Source organism: Haemaphysalis longicornis, unplaced genomic scaffold (genome assembly GCF_048455015.1).
Source record: "Haemaphysalis longicornis isolate Haplotype H1 unplaced genomic scaffold, Haemaphysalis longicornis Haplotype H1 scaffold_1, whole genome shotgun sequence".
Lineage (NCBI taxonomy): Eukaryota > Metazoa > Arthropoda > Arachnida > Ixodida > Ixodidae > Haemaphysalis > Haemaphysalis longicornis.
The window spans coordinates 451,057,693-451,076,483 of NW_027526203.1; the positions used below are offsets into that span (position 1 = coordinate 451,057,693).

At 46.2% G+C, this 18,791-nt stretch overlaps 1 protein-coding gene across 2 annotated transcripts in view; it reads left to right on the plus strand.

The window, feature by feature from the left end:
- LOC144156012 (uncharacterized) overlaps positions 1-18,791 on the plus strand; it is a 49,896-nt gene that overhangs the window by 20,047 nt on the left and 11,058 nt on the right. The gene's annotated exons all lie outside the window — the stretch shown is intronic.

Sequence of the window (18,791 nt, forward strand, 5' to 3'; positions counted from 1 at the left end):
CAGACAACCAACATATCTCACGTGAGGGGAGAAGCTAGGCTCACTGCCGACGTAGTCCCCACCTCCGCACGCGGTCGTATTCCACTATTAATCTGGTAGGAGAACAAGATAGGAGTTTCAACAGCAGAGCTGTTTAGGCCGAGCTTTGTTCGTCCGTCGCACCAAAAAACCTCGAAGCCTCAAGAAAAACATGTGGTTAGAGAGGTCCCAGGAATCGCATATCCGGTACCATTACGTCGTGAAACCGGCAACCTAACCACTGGGCCACCCAAAGGCCCGAGGGGTACGGGTCAAGAAGCGGCGGGTAACAATAACATGTGCAGGCAATACGAAAAAAAAAAAAAACGGCTCCCGTGGGTGGAATCGAAGCTGGGTCGCTCACGTTATGCAACCGACGTCTATGCGATTGAGCTGTCATCGCATCCCGGGCGCACATAATTCCTTTGAGATCGTAGCGCGGGCGTTGGGTTTGGACTTCGTGCTAACGCGGTCCACTTTGGGAGGACTGTGAAAGGCTGCGGACGAAACGATCCGGGCCTGCCAGTTATGGGGGACTTTCAGCGGGAAGTTCAGAAATCCATGTGAGGTGCAACATCCGGGTCTCCGACGAAGGGAGAGAGGCCGCCAGCTCTTCTGTTTCTCCAGCCTTGCACCACTAGTGCAAGCTGCGCCAGTTTTTTTTTTTTTTTCTTGTGCGCGTCTTTACTTTAGTTTGAGTTGCATCTATGGGGATTTTGTTGCGTGTGCACCTGTGAAAAAAGGACTTATTCGTTCTCAACAGAGCGTTACAGTTGACAGTGTTCGAAAACAAGCCTGAATATTTTGATTTCGTAAGCATATGAAACAAATTAGAATCACGAAATGCCGACGAATTATCATTCATAAGGACTGAAAAGAGGAAGAACCCGAGGGCAGAGCCTTAAGCAACACCGCTGGTGCCCTCACAGCAGAGGGAATTTTGTCCGCTTACAAGCACAAACCCTCTAAGCACAAACAAACTGCATTAGAGGAATGTGATAGACCGGTGTAGACTCAGCTAAGAAAGTTTTTTTAATGGTAGTTTCTTTTTTTCTCGTGACACAAAACATCAAATGACTTCATCAGATCAAAGTAAAACGACATCTGGTTGGCCTCTTTCCTGCAGATGTTCCGAAGCATGCGGCACAAACTTACAGGGTTGGTGGTGGCTGCTATTCGAACGGGATTCTGTGTCGATCAGGTGTTAAGATGATTTAATACAAAACGTAACTAGCATACAACGAAAATAACAACAGCAACAATCAATCAATCAATCAATCAATCAATCAATCAATCAATCAATCAATCAATCAATCAATCAATCAATCAATCAATCAATCAATCAATCAATCAATCAATCAACCTTTATTAAAGTGCCCAGGAACAGCCGAAGCGTTCGTGCTGGCGCACTGAGAGCCTAGAGGGGGGGAAAAAGGCCGCATTGAAATACACCAGCGGCTGTCACATAAACAGCCAGTAAAAAAGGAGGGTGAGTGAAGAACAATTAAAAAACGCGAAATACTACCGACAATAAAATTAAAATTGGTATCCAACGTACATTACATGACTAACAGAGACTGTAAATTATGGTACATTGCAGAAACGCATCGTACAAGAACCATAGCAATACGATGAAGCATCAGTTACACAAAAATGTATGAAACAAAACAAAGGAAATATTTATAACTATTCACAGAAACTGACAATCTATAGAAACATTTGTTACTGTGGTCTGCCTGGGCCCCTTAAAAATATGAATGAAGAGTTTACTACAGAAGTGTTTGATAGTACATACAACAATTACGCCCGGAGCATCAAACTCACACACGGAGAAATAAGAAGATAATCTGTGAAAAAACAAACACATGAGGAAAATAACGGAAGAACACGAGTACTGTCGAAATGAAGTTAGCGCGCCACGGAGGCATATTCAAGATGAGGAATACAAAGTTCCATAAAAAGTTTTAGGAACGAATGAGGGGACTGGAAGTCTCGTGAAAACCTGCATACAGCACCAAGCGAGCGGAGCGCCCGCCCAGTCAGTTGAGTGACATGAGGCGAGAAAGTTTGATCTCGTCGACTCTATACAGAAAACCGTCATCATTACTGTAGCGAAAGAAAAGGGGGTTCGTTTTTCGGGTATAAGACATGACCTTTGTTTTCGCAGGATTAAGATTTAATCTGTTATCTGAGCACTATTTAGCATAGGAGAATATATCTTGCTGCAGGGCAACACAGTCATCGATGGACTTTATACGTCTGAATATTTTGATATCGTCAGCGTAGAGAAGAAAAGAAGACTTTTTAATTGCGGCTGACACATCGTTTACAAAATTGGAGAACAAGAGAGGGCCCAACATAGAGCCTTGGGGCACACCGCTTGTTGATCTATACATAGAGGACGTCTGCCCATTAACGCTAACGAAGCTGAACCGATTGCTTATATAGCTACCCAGCAATGCCACGAGTGGTGTATCAATGCCGGAATGCAAAAGCTTATCAAGCAACAACGCGTGGCAGACAACATCAAATGCTTTGCTCAGGTCACAGTAGACAACGTCCAACTCGCCTCGCTCGAAATGTGCAGCGGAGGCCTGCTCCATGAAGCGGGCAAGATTAGTTGTTGTCGACCTTCCTGACATAAAACCATGCTGTTTACTTGTAAGAAACTGCTGTACAGAACTTGACAATACCTTGTGCGGTGCTTCCTCAAAAAGCTTGGAGGCTGCACAAAGGAGACAAACTGCTCTATAGTTTTTTGCATCACATTTGGTGCCTTTCTTGAAAATGGGGCGCACTCGAGAAATTTTTCACTTACGGGGAAATATGTTTGTTTTTAGACCGTGATTGAATATTGCAGTTAAAACAGGAACAAAAATGCTGCTGAATGTTTTTAAAATAGCTGGAGGTATCCCGTCAGGGCCACACGACAGCGACGGTTTCATGCGCCTTAGACTCTGAAGCACCAACTGCTCGTCCATTTGTATAAGCTAGAACCCTGTACATCATTCAACATTACGTTTATTTCACTGTCATCGCGCTTGCCATATGTAGTACTAAATTACTGCGCAAAATGGTTGGCAACATCACGAACTTCTTTCCCAGATGAATCAACAAGACGGATTTGCTCATGTGAGTTATTGTTACGGGATCGAATGTATCTCCAGAATGTTGCAGGCTGGGAATTAACGCTGCTCTCCACAGAATCAAGATAAGAGCGCTGGTCCTGCTCATAAAGACTTTTACGTGTTTTACGGTAAGAGTGGAAGTCCTCTTTCCATTCATCAAGCCCGCTTTTCTTATATTTTCTGAGGAAGCGGTCTTTTAACTTAAGGGTGGAACGAAGTTCATTAGAAAACCAAAAGGGGTGTTTTGAATGGCATGCTTTGCACTTGAGTATAAACTGATTCATGCCGCTTTTGACTATTTCAGTGAACCGCTCGACCTGCGCATCGCAATCAGGGAGTTCTTGAATTTCCAACCAATCGAACGATGAAAAAAAGTTATACGAGCCAATGTAATCACCACGGGCGTAACAGTAGGGAGGGAATTCATTATTCTTCCGTGTAGTACTGCAACGCTGAATCGAGACGGGAGCAGAAACTAGAAAATGAGGATGAAGCTTGTCGGGCTTGACAAAAGAGATGTCAAACAACGATACTCGCGCGTTTTGAATGTCTGAAAAGCAAATATCTGAGGTTTTTTGAGAGCTGTTTTTGATATTATTAAGTTGCACCATGAATGTGAAGTCTACGAAGTCTGAAATCATGCTGGATATCTGCTGTACGTAATAATTGTACTGTTGATGGGTAAGATGTTCCCATTGTACACCCGGTGCATTGAAATCGCTCAGAATGATATGCTGGTGATTCGGATGTGATGAGCAAACTTCTTCTACAGATGTAAGGAGCTTTTTAAACGACGTTATAGGAACATCAGGTGGAATGTAAGACGCCCTTAGTAAAAACTTCTCACCGCCAGTCAGACGAATGTCCAGCCAGACAGACTCATTGTCGCCCTCAAATTCATGACGCCGCATAGATTGAAAAGCGCTATCGACCGCAACTAACACCCCCCCCCCTCCCTTTTGTTTCACCCCAGAAAAGTCCCTATCTTTGCGGAAAAGTTGGTAATTTTTTTGAAAAATAATCCTAATAGCTAATGTCATCAGAAAGCCAGGTTTCAGAAAAACCAATAATCGGAAAATTTGAAGAAATCGCATTTGAAAAGAGTTCAGTCGCTTTGATGCGAAAGCCGCGCGCATTCTAATAATAGATGTCCACCCTTTCGCATCTTTTAGTCGTCATTTTGAACATCGGTGGGACATACCATGTCGGCATGCAGCTTGCCACGGAAGGGTTTGTAAAGCCTGCCCTTGGGCCAGAAGAAAATATCACCCAGGCGCTGGAAAGAGACTTCGTCGACAGTCACACATAATAATAATCAATCAATCAATCAATCAATCAATCAATCAATCAATCAATCAATCAATCAATCAATCAATCAATCAATCAATCAATCAATCAATCAATCAATCAATCAATCATTTATTTGCGTGCCCAGGAACAGCCGGGGGGGCCTTTGTGCTGGCGCACGGAAACAGAAACACACGAAACATAATGTACACATCTTTCAAATACAAAATAAAATACAAAATACAAAAAAAACGAAAGGATAGCTTATGTTGAAGTTACGGAATGAAAGTCATTTATGTGCATGAACTCAAGGATAAAAGACAAATGCAGGATAAGAAAAGTTGGCAGTCACGCCAATACAAACTCACAGACATGTTTGCGAAACAGAGTAGGTCAATCATTAAATATATCAAGGTAATCCGAGTACCGATTGTACGTGCATTGCAGTTGGAACACAGGGCACAAGACACGCAGACAATTGGGGTTGCAAAAGGTATCATGTTTCCTGGTCCACTTTTGCGGCACGTAAAGACGAGCATGCTGTAGCAGCTCACCACAAGACACTATGCCGTGCATAATTTTAAAGAGGAAGAGAATATCAGCCTTGTTCCGCCTGGAAGTTAAGCATGATAGCGTCAATGAAGAGGGCGATCCAGGGTTATAATTACTACTATCGCCAAAGCGATGGTTCAAGATAGATATGAACTTATTTTGGACCCTTTCTACAAGCTTACAGTTTGTTTTGCTCGTGCTGTTCCAGACAACAGATGCATATTCAAGCTGAGGACGACAAATAGTTGTGTAGAGCTTGAGAAGAGAAATCGGCTCCTTGAACTCCTTGGACACGCGACAGACAACGCCAAGCGATCGAAGAGCTCTACGAGTAATTACCTGAATATGTGGAGAGAAGCTCAGTTTACTGTCGAAAGTGACGCCTAGGTCATTAACCTCTACCACACGTGGGAGTAATTCACCGTTGATGTTATAGGGAAACAAGATGTTGTCAGTCTTTCTTGTGTATGTCATTACCTTAGTTTTAGATGTATTAATGAGGAGTTTGTTGCATGAGCACCAATGCGAGAAGGACGAGATTGCTCTCTGGAGAGCGGAACAGCTGGCAGAGTTGGAAACAGATTTAAATATTTTTACATCATCGGCATATAAAAGAAAATTACAATCATTAAATATTGTCGCGACATCATTTATAAAGATTGAGAAGAGAAGTGGCCCGAGAACTGAGCCCTGAGGGACACCACTGGTGACCTCATAGGAAAGAGAAGACTGTCCATTTACATGCACGAAACATGACCTATCACATAGATAATTGCATAGAAGAGATATCAGGGATGGTTGTATATCAAGCTCAGATAGTTTTTTGGCTAAGAGCTCGTGGCAGACGACATCAAAAGCCTTGCTTAAATCAAAGTAGACTACATCAAGTTGACCTCTCCCTTGCACAGCTTCCGAAGCATGCAGCATGAAGTTGACGAGATTGGTAGTGGTCGATCGGCCCGCGAAAAAACCATGCTGTTCAGGTATTAATGTGGTATTTATACTGAATGTGAGTAGTTTATGCAGTATTGACTCAAACAATTTAGAAGCAGCACATAGAATAGATATCGGTCGGTAGTTCGTGGGGTCCAATTTAGAACCTGTCTTAAATACAGGAACAACCCTTGCATTCTTCCAACGAGCGGGGAACTTGCCAGACTTGAGAGAAGTTTGAAATATACACGTCAATACTGGAACTAGGATATCACCAAACGCTTTCAGTTCGGCAGAAGGAATGCCGTCAGGGCCGCATGAAAATGACGATTTCAATTGTTTCAGAGCTTTCAAAACGAGACTTTCCGAAACCAGCACTTCTGAGTTTTTACAGTAACCTAGAAATTGTGGAGGGGGGCAAGCTGCACTGTTGTTGCCATAAGTGGAACGGAATTGTCGCGCAAAGGCATTGGCAACGTCCGATATGCTCTCTCCTCGTTCATCGATGAGGTTAATGTTCCCAGGTGAATTTTTACATGTTTGAGAACGGACGTGGCCCCAGAAAGCTTTTGCATTGCGTGTTGCATCAGCCTCAACCGCGGCAATGTAATTCGACCTATCGCGCCTAACCAGACATTTACAAAGAGATCTGAGTTGACGAAACTCATTCTGCCACCTTTCCTTCCCCGTTTTCTTAGCTTGCTTGTGCGCTCGATTTTTCCTCCCCAAAGCTCGTTTAAGTTCAGCAGAAAACCAACGCGGAAAATTGCCTTTCTTTTCAAATTTTCGGGGAACAAAGCTCCTCAAGACATCGTGAACAACTTCAGTAAAAAAATCGGTCTGTTCATCAACGTCGTTGAGGTTAGCTATTGGTGACCAATCAGTGTTACTAAGAAAGTGAAATAAACCGATGTAGTCACCACGAGCAAAGTCGTAACTACTGCTTCCTGGTGTGCAAACAGGGGGACTGTAATGGAGGAGAGATACGTTATGCAATGAAATATGTAATGACGGATGAAACTTGTCCGGTTTTACAAGGTTAGTATGACTGCGCGAGACGTCGACAGCTTCCAAGCTAGTCAGACACAAATCTAAGACGTTCCCACATGAATTCCTAATGAGGTTGCACTGCTGCAAGGAAGTAAAGGAAATAAAATCAAATAGAAAGTCACACTTCGGAGATATTGGATGAGACGCCTGACTGACCCGTCTGACTGACCTGACTGAATAATAATAATAATAATAATAATAATAATAATAATAATAATAATAATAATAATAATAATAATAATAATAATAATAATAATAATAATAATAATAATAATAATAATAATAATAATAATAATAATAATATGGTTTATTAACGCGCACGGTGACAGCTGATAGGCCTCTCTACTGGTGGCACCCGTATTAAAACCGAAAAACAAACAAAACAATATTGTGCAGGACAATGAATACACAATGAAACTTGAACATAAACTGCCATGATACAGCAAAAAAAAAAAACATAATTTTGCCATACAGATCAATGTGTACGTGTATTCACTACGGGGAGGACAATAATTCGCAAGGCGCGGGCGCCGCGCAGTGGCAGGAGGAGAAATCACTCCATGGAGGATCGGCGAGCGACGAAAACGTCTGCCGCACGCCCGCACGTTGGCCGGCAGCGTTTGCCTGTAGTATCACAGGGATTTCGACGCCGTTTTCACGTGATAACAAGCACAACGTTCACCGGATGCATGTTACGTTCTAAAGGGTCACGTGCTTGATACACCTGTGCAAGAGATTTCAACGCGCTGCACGAAAACTAGGAACCGAAACACGAACCGAACACAGTGCGCATGGTGTGTTTTGTGATGTTTTAGTTCCTCGTCTTCGTGCAATGCTTCTAAATCCTTGCAATTATGTACCAACTCGTCTAAACAACAACTCTGGCGTTACAGGGCGGACGCCTTTAGTTTCCGTCACCCTTACTTGACGTTTGTATGCATGTCACAAGTTCGATCCAGGTCGCAGATGTCCGTCGCCCTAATCGTGCAAGGAGCGGTAACAACGTTGCTATAATTTTATTTTCTTCGTGCTCATGTTCTTACATAGCAAATCAAGGGTCTGAGAGCGCAGGCATAAGACATTTTAGTAGTGAGATGTTACGCTGAACCATACTCTGTTTCCAAAACCTACCGCTGTTGACCGTTTCGTTGCTTTGCGCATCGTGCGTTGTGCGGACGCGTTTTCAGATAATACGGGCTCATATTAACAAAGCTTTTTTGCACGTACGACACCGGGAGGTTAGTTTGTGATTTGGGGGCACCTTGGCCATCACCTCACATTTCACAGACAACAGGCTTGCCCAGGCGCGCAAGTTCAGAACCAGCATTACAATTAATGATTTACGCACAAAGATCTTTTTGTTTCTTCCTTGCATTTCCTTGTTTCAGGGAGCCGCTTCTAGCAATGCAGAAAACGTTAGGTGATAGTAAGAAAGCAGCTCAAGCTGGTTAGCAGGTTAACATTCTGAAGTTTAATTTCAAACATTTAATCAGCTCCAATCTGCAGCCGCAAAATTGTCTTGGCTGGTTCGGATGTGTTTTTTTTTTCTTTATAAGCAGCATCCAACGCTCTACTAATAGCGTGCCTTATCAAAATATTAGTTTTAGTAAGGGGCAATGCGACCACGACTGCCACGGCGTCCACCGCTCGGTATTGTTTTAAACAAAAAGAAAACGTCCCACGTAGGTAGTTTGATTGGAAACGTTTATATCATTGCCTTCGCTGGTGGTAAAACAGACTTAGTGGGAAACTATTACTATTCACGTTGGCCAGGCCATTGACTTGCGTGTTCTGCAAGGAGCGACACATCGTACTATATACCGAGCGGTATACTATGAAAATGTCTTATACAGACAGGATTTGTCAGGTAAGCGGGCGTTAAAAAAAGCTCGCGTACTCTGATAAGTCCACCCCGCTAATAAGCGAGCTCTAATAATTGTGGTTGTGGCTAGTGAACCAGTGATTTTTGCAGGCAGAAACTTTGTAGCGTCACAGATGGAGCGCTGGCAGCCTTACCGCCGCAGCAAGTGACGTGAGCGGCTTTTGCCATATCTCTTCCTTCGCTTGTGGGCCGAAGTGTTGTTCTTTAGTTCTAATGTGTCGCGTAATATCTAAGTTAATGACAGCCGTTAAAATCTGGCGTCACCGCCACAAAACGACGTTAAAAAGTAGAGCTACCCCCTTTGCTTTCAACGAGCACATAGGCGGCGGCCCGTAGAGGGAGCCATGAGGGAACCCCCCGATCCTTCTTAGGACAGCCATCTTGGATCGCTTCGCGCGCCTCCTATAGGGCGTGCCCCTTGCGAATCCTTAACATAGACAACATAACAAAAGTGAGAACGAAAGGTCCTTAACACGGGCAGCATTCTAACTGCAACAAAACAATGCACGCGGGAAAACAACACTCCAGTTACTACCATAGAAAAAAAAATTTCATCTGACCGGACAACGAAAGATGTGCAGTTTCATGGGAGAGAATAAGAGCGTAAGCGAAGGGACCCTGCATATAATCTCCCTTCAGCCATTCAAATCAGTTCCGCTTATTCGTTCCTCCGCAAGCCCATATGCATGAGCGGAGTCACCTTTCGGAACCAGCAGCAAATGCTCCGACTAATTCCATCAAGATCTGGCAAGATGAAACTGTATAAGCTATAACTAAGAGTTCATCATGCAAGCAAAATGGAATGCGGCACTCCCTGGTTGCTACGTTTTGTTTGGCTCTGACGAAATTCATGAATAAATTATTTATTTATTTCCTCGTTGATTATAGAGTGTGGTTCAGGATGAAAAAAAAAATAGAGCCAGTTTCATATTCTGCCCCCGTTCGTCTGTTGCTTTGATCAACCTTTTTGCCATGAGGCGTTATCGTATACCAAGTAACCTTAGTCCCCCTTTTGACCGACTTTGAAACTGACATAACCGACGCACGTCTTTATAGCGCATTATAAAGGTCAAACGACACCGTCATTGTCGTTAGACATGGTTTCACCGTTACGTGGCCGGCTGGGATTTTTTTTCTCTTAGCTTCCGCAGCCATTGCACGTCTTCAGGGCACCGTTACCGAAAACTAGGCTCAGCACCGAACGGGCACTGCAGTTCCGATTTCAGGTCACACAAACGCCCGAAAGCACACAAGTCATAACTCTTACCGGAGTATCGTTTACGGAGCACGGAGCAAAAAGTCCCCCCTTGTAGGCGGTTTTTATTACTGCTATTGTATATTCAACGTCGTTCTAGTTTTTGTTTTATTTCCTTGCGGATCAAAGGCAGAAAATGGCGACCGCGATGCCTCATGGCAGAAATGTTTTTTTTTAAGTGCAATACCGTTCAATGGGGACTTCGGTACGTGCGACTTTTATGGTTCGTTTACGGTTTAGAATCATGTAGCTCATCCCAAACCATTTTTTGGAATTGATTAGAATACCTAACAACATGTTCTTACACAAAGAAAGCATAAATAACCAAAGCTTTACATTCTTGAGAAAACTGCTTAACATCGTAGTTTTTCTTTTAAATAATATTTTAAATAAGGAGGTCCTGCCAGCGGTTTCTTACCTTGGGGCATGGAGGAAGAAGTATTTGAGGAGGGGAATCTGCCGGGCTGGTACAGCGCGGGCGTACGGCGCGTTAATGTCACTGTCTGGCGAGGAGGAAATGCAGCTTTCGGAGCAGAACAACAGATGGCGCGTCAACCGCGTTTCCATAGTTTACCTGTTCTTCTACGGACGCGACTTACAAAAATCGTAATACGATCGAATATATTGTGGAAATTGCCAGATTTCTTTCTGTAAAATAAACAAATAGAAGTCTGGGCATTTTAGCAGCAGCTATTAATAAATACTGCCCTAGTTACAAGCTGTACTGCGCTTGAAACGGTGCACTAAGAAGGAATCCCGGAGCAGACGACGTCTGCCGGCGCCGCTTTCCCGCCACGAATGGTTCACTCTCGCCACTCTCGCGGGCGAGTTCTCAGATTTGCGCGCGCTTTTCATGTTGCACAGGCAGGGCCGCGAAGTTAGGACAGTCTGAATACGAACTAATGGCGTACAGGACAAGAACCAACATTCACTGGAACTAATCATACCTAGATTCTCAACCACGTGTTTTCTTTTGGTTTCGCGTTCTAGAAAAATCCAAGCCCCTTCGTCTTACGACAGCGATGTTGAGACGCGAAGATTTCTTCCACCGCAAACCGACTCCAATGAAAGTTCAGTCGCGCGAGAGATTCGTCGGAGATTCGTCGGCGTCGTCTGCCCATGACGGCAGCCGGCTATGCACTGGCTGACCTTGAACAGGCGCGCCTTTTCCCTCTGGCGCCTCGCGATAGAGGGCACATCGGTGCCGTGCCCGGCAGAGCTCTGGAGCCCGGCGCCGTGACTTTATCGCGCCGCCGGAGCAAGCCCTGTTGCGTCTCCTCAATAATTCTTGCTCCGTGCCTTGGGACCTCCACCTGTATACCTACGTTATGTAATCGCATATCATTGTACATTTGAAATAAATTTTGAAACTTTGAAAAAAAAAATAATTGAGTGTAAACCAAAATTTTTGGTCCTTCTGCAAACTGTCTAATACGTTTAGTTGGTCTAATATAAATAGCTTTTCTTTAAAAACATTCGTGCAATCTAAACTACCGGTCCTGAATAAACTTCTAAAAAAATGCGTGTGCACTTTGCATACCACAAATTCACGCTGAGACTTTGGGCACCGAACCTACATGACCCTAAATCCAGTACCGCCAGATGCAGCGCAGTGGGGAAGGGAAAGGGGGGGGGGCTACAAATTAATTTGCACCACCTGAAGCTCCTTCAACATTCAGGGATAAAGACTGGCGCTTTTATATTGCCGCCTCTGTCATTAAAACGCTAGCCGAGGCTTAAGCCGTCACCTTGCGCTCCGCATACATCTTTCAGCCACTGGGCCACCTGTAATACTCAGGTATATTTGCAATTACAAATTAGTTCTAAATGCTTCATGCTCAAGGCCTCGGCGAAGTTGGTATTCGGAAGAGCGATCATGTCTGTTTCGCTCTGTCAATGGCAGCGTCGTCAGGCATCGTAGAATCCACGCAATACGGCTGCTGATTGATGGTTTGAAACTTCTTACTTGACAAAACTTCTTACTTGACACATAAAATCGAGTGTTTTGCGAGTGCAAGCCCGATATGCAGATTTTGTGTGCGCGCGCGAGTGTGCGTGTGCACGCGTGGGGAATTTACTGCAGTAAACGCCCTTAAATACCGATGTAAACGTCTGAAGCGACGAACATTTGCGGCAAAGGAACATAGCCAGTAGCGTGAAACAACGTAAGAAGCGACTCCTCAGCCTGGTAGTGAAGGAACATCTATGTCTGTCAGTTTGTCCCGACAACTCGCCTAGTTCTTTACTAACGGCTTCAACCATTTAAACAGCACAGTTCCGATGACCATACCGTCAATTCAAAATAACAAAAACATGAAACCTAACAAGCTTATTTTTGTTACGTTGTCTATAAATCAACACAGCCGATAATTAATAAATGGATCCATTAGGCCCTACCGAACATATCGGTTAAAGTATCTGACGCTGCAGCACTAGGACCTATCGACCTTACGTCGTTTTTCATCTCAGCCGACACATCTAGCTGTCGGGGAGCGCCCGACAAACGCCAACTTGGCCGAATAACTGCGGCATTTAGAGGGTCGTATATCCTCCGGCACTTAGTAAGCATGGCTGGCCGGAGGAAGAGGGAATTAGAAAAACCTTGGACGATCTGCTTTCAGGGGCGAAACCTCTTAGGGGCTCGGGCTGTCAGCTTCTCCTGTCGCCGTCGTCGTTTCATGTAGTAACGGTACTAAAACACCGGTACACTAGTTTTCCAACGCTTCGCGGTAGAACGTAACGCGTACTAAAAGAACACACACGCTTTCCGAAGCCTCGCGATAGGACGTTTCGTCCCCGTGGGCAAAAACGCGTAGTAAAAAAAACAAACCGGGACACTCGTTTTCCAACGCCTCGCGCTAGAACGCTTCGTGCTTCAAAGTTTGCTCAAAAGGGTCACCAATAGGAACTCAGGTTTGACCGAGCAGAATAGGGTTCGCCTAATCCAACCTTCATCGTGAGCACAATACTTTACTCGATTCCATACCTTAAACTAACAGCTGCCGAAACCTACAAAATTGATGTCCTCATTAGACGCGCCTACAAGGCAGCACTACGTCTTCCCCCCGGCACGTCCACTGCCAAACTGGAAGGGTTAGGCCTTCACAGCAAGGCCAGCAAACTAGTTGAAGCCCACCTAATGGGACAGTACGAACGCCTCGCTCGCACACCCACAGGGAGACACATACTCAGCAAACTAGGAATAGGATATCACACACTATATCAGGACGCGAAAACAGTTCCCCCAAGTATTCACTCTCATATTGTAGCCAAACCGCTCCCCCGCAACATGCACCCCACGTACCACTCCGAGCGCAGGAAACAACGAGCCCGCGCCCTGCACACGAAGTATAAAAATGATCCGCAAGTCGTGTACGTCGATGCAGCAGAGTACAGACACAAGGAGGCTTTCACCGCAATCGCCGTACAAAATTACCCCAACACCAGCATTCTCGATTCTATAACAATCCGGACGCCCATCCCAGAACCGGCGGAAGAGGCAGCAATAGCGCTCGCCCTTTCACTCACCCCCACACCTGCAGCAATCATTTACAGATTCTAAAACTGCTCTCCAAAATTTTGCCGCTGGTCGCATATCCCCAACGGCGCTCAAAATTTTGCTCAGGAACCCCCCGCAATCCCCAGTACAACTGATCTGGACCCCCGCGCATTCTGGGCTCGAGGGAAACGAGGCGGCCCATGACCTAGCCCGAGGATTTACTATCCGGGCAGGGCCGAACCCGTATCCTTACCACGGAGCCCGGTCCGCGCGGGACCGTCTGATCGGTTTTCACGATATTACCACCTACTATCTCCTCTCCCGCCAGATCTATCCTCGGGCGGACAAATCCCTGACATCAGAGCAAAGCCACGTCTGGCGTCAACTCCAGACGGGAGTCCTTCCCAATCCGGCCACCATGACCCATGTCCACCCCAGCCTCTATCCAACCTCGGCGTGCCCCTTATGTGGCGCCCATGCCAACCTGGCCCACATCATGTGGGCATGCCCCCAGGACCCTTTGCCCGAAATCCCCTCTGAGGAGAGGTGGGAGGCCTCGCTTCGCAGCCCCGACCCGGACCTACAGGTCCGCCTGGTCAAGAGGGCGGAAGAGGTCGCCGGAAGGCGCCAGCCAACGGCCACCACGGGACCACCAACCTAAGCCAAGGAGAAGACGTCCAGGACGGGGCGGGCCTTCAGCCCGTTACCTGCCACCACCAAGAGGACTTCGATTCTCCTCGAGCCACTTCCTCAAAATAAAGTCTCTCTCTCTCTCTCTCTTTCAAAGACACGCGACTTTTACAGCAAATCTGCACACACCTCTACCCCCACCGGTTTCATCTCAGTGCGCAAAAACGCCAAGGCGTCAAGAATACACATACACTGCATGCTTCGCCCCTACCCACGTTTCACTTTAGTGGAGATGGCCCGGGATTTTTTTTTTCTTTTGCATGCGGCTACTATCGATAGGCATAGTCGCGTTCCCTTTTTCAGACCATTGGCCCCTCGACAGCGATCGGGTGTACGCCTTCGGTACTCTTCTGCTCGGTCGATCGAATACGCACTCGCCAGTGCCACCAAGCCTAGTGGAGCGTCAACGGATGAAAGGGGAAAAAAATGTGCGGAGGTGTGTTTCTGGGCAGTATGGCTGTGTGATGCCGGAACCATTACGCAAACTTGGCATGAATTTTTTTTTCGCTGATTTTGGTGTGATTTTTTCAGTGAATAGCAGTAAGCCCTCTTCCCCCCGCCCAACCCCCCCCCCCCTACACACACACACACATTTTTCTTTTGCCGTGCCTTCCCCGATTTAGCTCACTGTAGAAGACAGAGAATAGAGGGTGGCAAGAATGTCGCCTCAAATGTATACGCTGTTCTCGTCAAACGCCTCATCACGCTCTTGTATTGACCCATGCGGCCACCTAGAGCCACTAAATAAGCTAGTGGCTCTAGGGCCACCGGTTCAGTTCAGTCGCAGCACATGCTACACGAACGCCGTTCCATGCTGGAAACCACGAGGCCGCGTTGCTCCTCGTTTTATGCATTCTTGTGGAACTTACCTTACATTTTTCGTTCAGCCCCAGTCACACTACCCTTTGTACTACCTGTCATACACCTCGTCGAATTTCTCGTCACACTCCTCACCAAATCCGAAAAAAACTTAGTCATCTTCCTTGTCTAATCCTACACACATTACTATTCGAAATTTCTCACTTGCGGGCTGGGAGGTGTGGACACTCAGGTAAGGGCTCTCCACAGTGAGCGTATCTGTATTTGCAAATGAAAAATGTGGGTATGTTGCGGACAAAAGCGATCATGCACCCGCTTGCCAGTGTTTTGACGTGAGGGGACCCTGCAACCCTGCAATGTTTGCAGAGTGCAGTCAATCAACACACCCAGTACTTAGATGAGGGGTCGCAAAGTACCCCATCCAAACACTACTGCCCATCAAATAGCTTAAAAATTTGCTCAAAATATTTTTCTCTCTTTCCCGGTCTTGGCGTTCTTCGACCGCTGTAATTACGTCATTACACCGGTGCAGCAGCTATTGACGGGCCTTCCTCCAATTGCAGCAACGAACGCATTCTATAGCCACTTAAAAAAATAATACTATTATTACTGAAGAAAGCCACAAAAGCAAAGTCGGAACGGAAGGCGTATCTGCTGCGATCGGCGAGCAAATCACCCAGTGCCGCTCCGTGATGGCGATAACTGTAGCTTTCGCAGTGCTCCCAGACGCGAAGGAAAGAGGGAAAGCGTTTATCGGAAGTGTTGCAGAGTTTGCAACACTTGCAACACTTTTTTCAACTTTTTTCAAAATCTTGAATGCTTGCAGAATGTAGTCAACCAACACATCCAGTACTTACATTGGGGGGTCGCAAAGAACCGCAGCCAAGAATTACTGCTCTATGCACATCAGATAATTTAGAAATTTGCGCAAAACATTTTAGGCGCGGAGTACCTTAGGACCTCACAATGTCCGTCCGCGTCCGTGCATATAGCATTTACAATCGCAAAAAATCACACGGGCACTGGCAGGATTCGGTAGACCAGTCTTAGTTAGTGTCAGTCGTCGTACCCACTGGGCTACGACATTGAGTTAGTACCCAAGAGTCAAACGGCTTACTCCCTCGCCTGTAACGGTGCGGAGTACCTTAGGACCTCCCAATGTCCGTCCGCGTCCATCGGTTCGCACACCACCATGAAGCGAAAATCAAGCGAAATTCGATTTGAGCCGTGAGTTGCAGTTTCATTTAGGGAACAATCAAGGTGCAACTCACGGCTCAAATCGAATGACGGTCGGGGCGCAAATAGGATGTCACTCGGGGCGCAACTTGGATGTCATTTCGAGTCCCGTACTCTGCACCCTGGCCATCATCCACGGAGTGGATATGCTGCCATTTTTTTCTCTCTTTCCTGGTCTTGGCATTCTTCAACCGCTTGAATTACGTCAGTACAGCGGTGTAGCGGATATTTGTCGTCTTTACTTCAGTGGCAACAATGAACGCATTAGATAGCCACTTTAAAAATAAAGCCACAAAAGCAAAGCACAAACGGAAGGCGCATCTGCTGAGACGAGCAAACAGGTCACCGGTAAAAAGCGCAAAGGCTCATGGGTACGTCTCGCCTGGCCTCCCGCACGCGGGCTGCTATCACGGGCGTTTATGCGTGCTGTTAATTTGTCACGGAGTTCTTACATTTCAGAGAAGCCCCTAGTAGGATTCATCATTGCTTTACATTGAATGCACGATGCATGAGCGTTTTGTTTTTGGTGGAAACAGATAAACAATAAGCACACGCGCGCGTGAAAGCCGCCGGCGTACGGGAGAGCAGGAGAACTCTCAAACCGGAAGTGGCGGAACTCCGTGGGATCAGGCAATGCACCCACGAGCCTTTGCGGTTTTTACCGGTCACCTATTACCGCTCCGTGCTGGCGATAACTATGGCTTTTGCAGTACTTGCAGATGCGAAAGACAGAATGAGAGCGTTTATCGGGAGTGTTGCAGAGTCCCTTTAAGATACCTCCGACTTGCTATGGTAGTGAGTGTAGATCACGAGTCTCCACTGTTCATTGGTACGTCAGGCCCCAGTTTTGTTTGTGTCAGTTTCAAAAGCATCTGTGTAATGTGGGCTGTCGCTAAGCGGTAAGGATGTTTCTGATGTTGCAGATATGGCGTGAGATTGTTACCCTGCACAATCCCGGTTGTCTGAGGAAACTTGTCTAACAATAATGATGGTGAGTTGCTGCGTTAACGTTATCGGATTTCACAGAGCGAAAAACAGAAATTAAAAAAAGAAAATGTAAATAAATAAATAAAAATATATGAATAAACAAGCGTTAGCTCCCTATCAGTTATCTTTATTGAAACATGCGAGTGCACATTTTTCACGCAGGAAAGAAGCACTGCGTTGAAAGAGTGCAAAATATAAGAATTTGGTCGTCCTCTACGTAATGCCACAAAGCTGCGCACTCATGGCCCTCGGATAACATAGTAGTGGCTCGCCATGCCGGCTGCTGGCACTGGGATCGGGGGGAGCCCCGTACGAGAACGTCCACGCTGCGCAGACGAACTCGTGGTATACCCAAGCGCCCGTGGCTCCGGCAGTGCTTCGGTGGCGGAGCATCTACTATTTGTGCATTCGAAGCATTAGATGCAATCATCTGCGAGCTGAAGCGCACCCACCTTTAGCTACAAGCAGAAGCCTAGTAAATGTCTGTAGGCGGGGATATTTATGCCGTGCGGGGACGGAAGTCTGCGCCAGGAGCCATCAGGGAGCAACTTCGATTGATACCAAACGGAGATCTCCCGGATCGTCTGCTGATAAGCCGTTTATGAGCGTATACGCGACGCACGGCCTGCCAGAGACTCGCCGAGCCGCTTGATCGTGGACGGCTCGGGGGTTTATACGAACGGTATTGGTTCGTCGCACTTTCCGAGCATGTAAAGGGCGACAGTTCTCAGGATTCTTTTGCAAAGGGGATCAGCATCTGAGATGGAGGGTGCAATCTGAACTGTATACCTGACTGCGGGCGAGAGTGTAGCCGAGAATTAATTGCCTCTTGGAATTTTGGCGTTATTTTGTGCCGTATTTTGAGCCTGACGCTCTCTTGTTTTGGGGGAAGAGGAAGGAAAGGGGTGGGGGTTGTTCAAGACTACTGCATTGATGGGCCTTCGCCATCGCACCTTCGTTTGAAAAACTGTTCTTAGGGGCCAAAGCGGGGCGCGTCGGGACGGCTCACCTGCAGTGCCTCCCCCGAGCCAATTACGAACATTTTTACAGAGACATAGGCCACTGCCTGCAATTAGGTAGCTTTTATAGCCTAACGAAAGCCCAGTAACCCTGGCATCTAATCTGTGTATGTAGAACTGTACATACTAATGAAGTTTACCATAGTGATGAAGAACATTTGGCTAATGCCATGAACGCTGGACTAAAAATTAAAAAAAAAACAGCGGCGGTGGGCTTTGACAGACCCCATACCCATCGTCCTTCTTCACTGAATGACTACTCAGCGAGGCGTAGCTGCAAAAAAATAACAACAAAGCAGCCTTGGTGTGTTCATGGGAGTAAAAAAAAACCTTTAATAAAATCGCAGCCCACAAAACGTGCATGCATGCATGCCGTCGTTTGCCACGCTGTCATACGACCGAACGAATCGGTTATTGACACGTGATACTCTTAAGG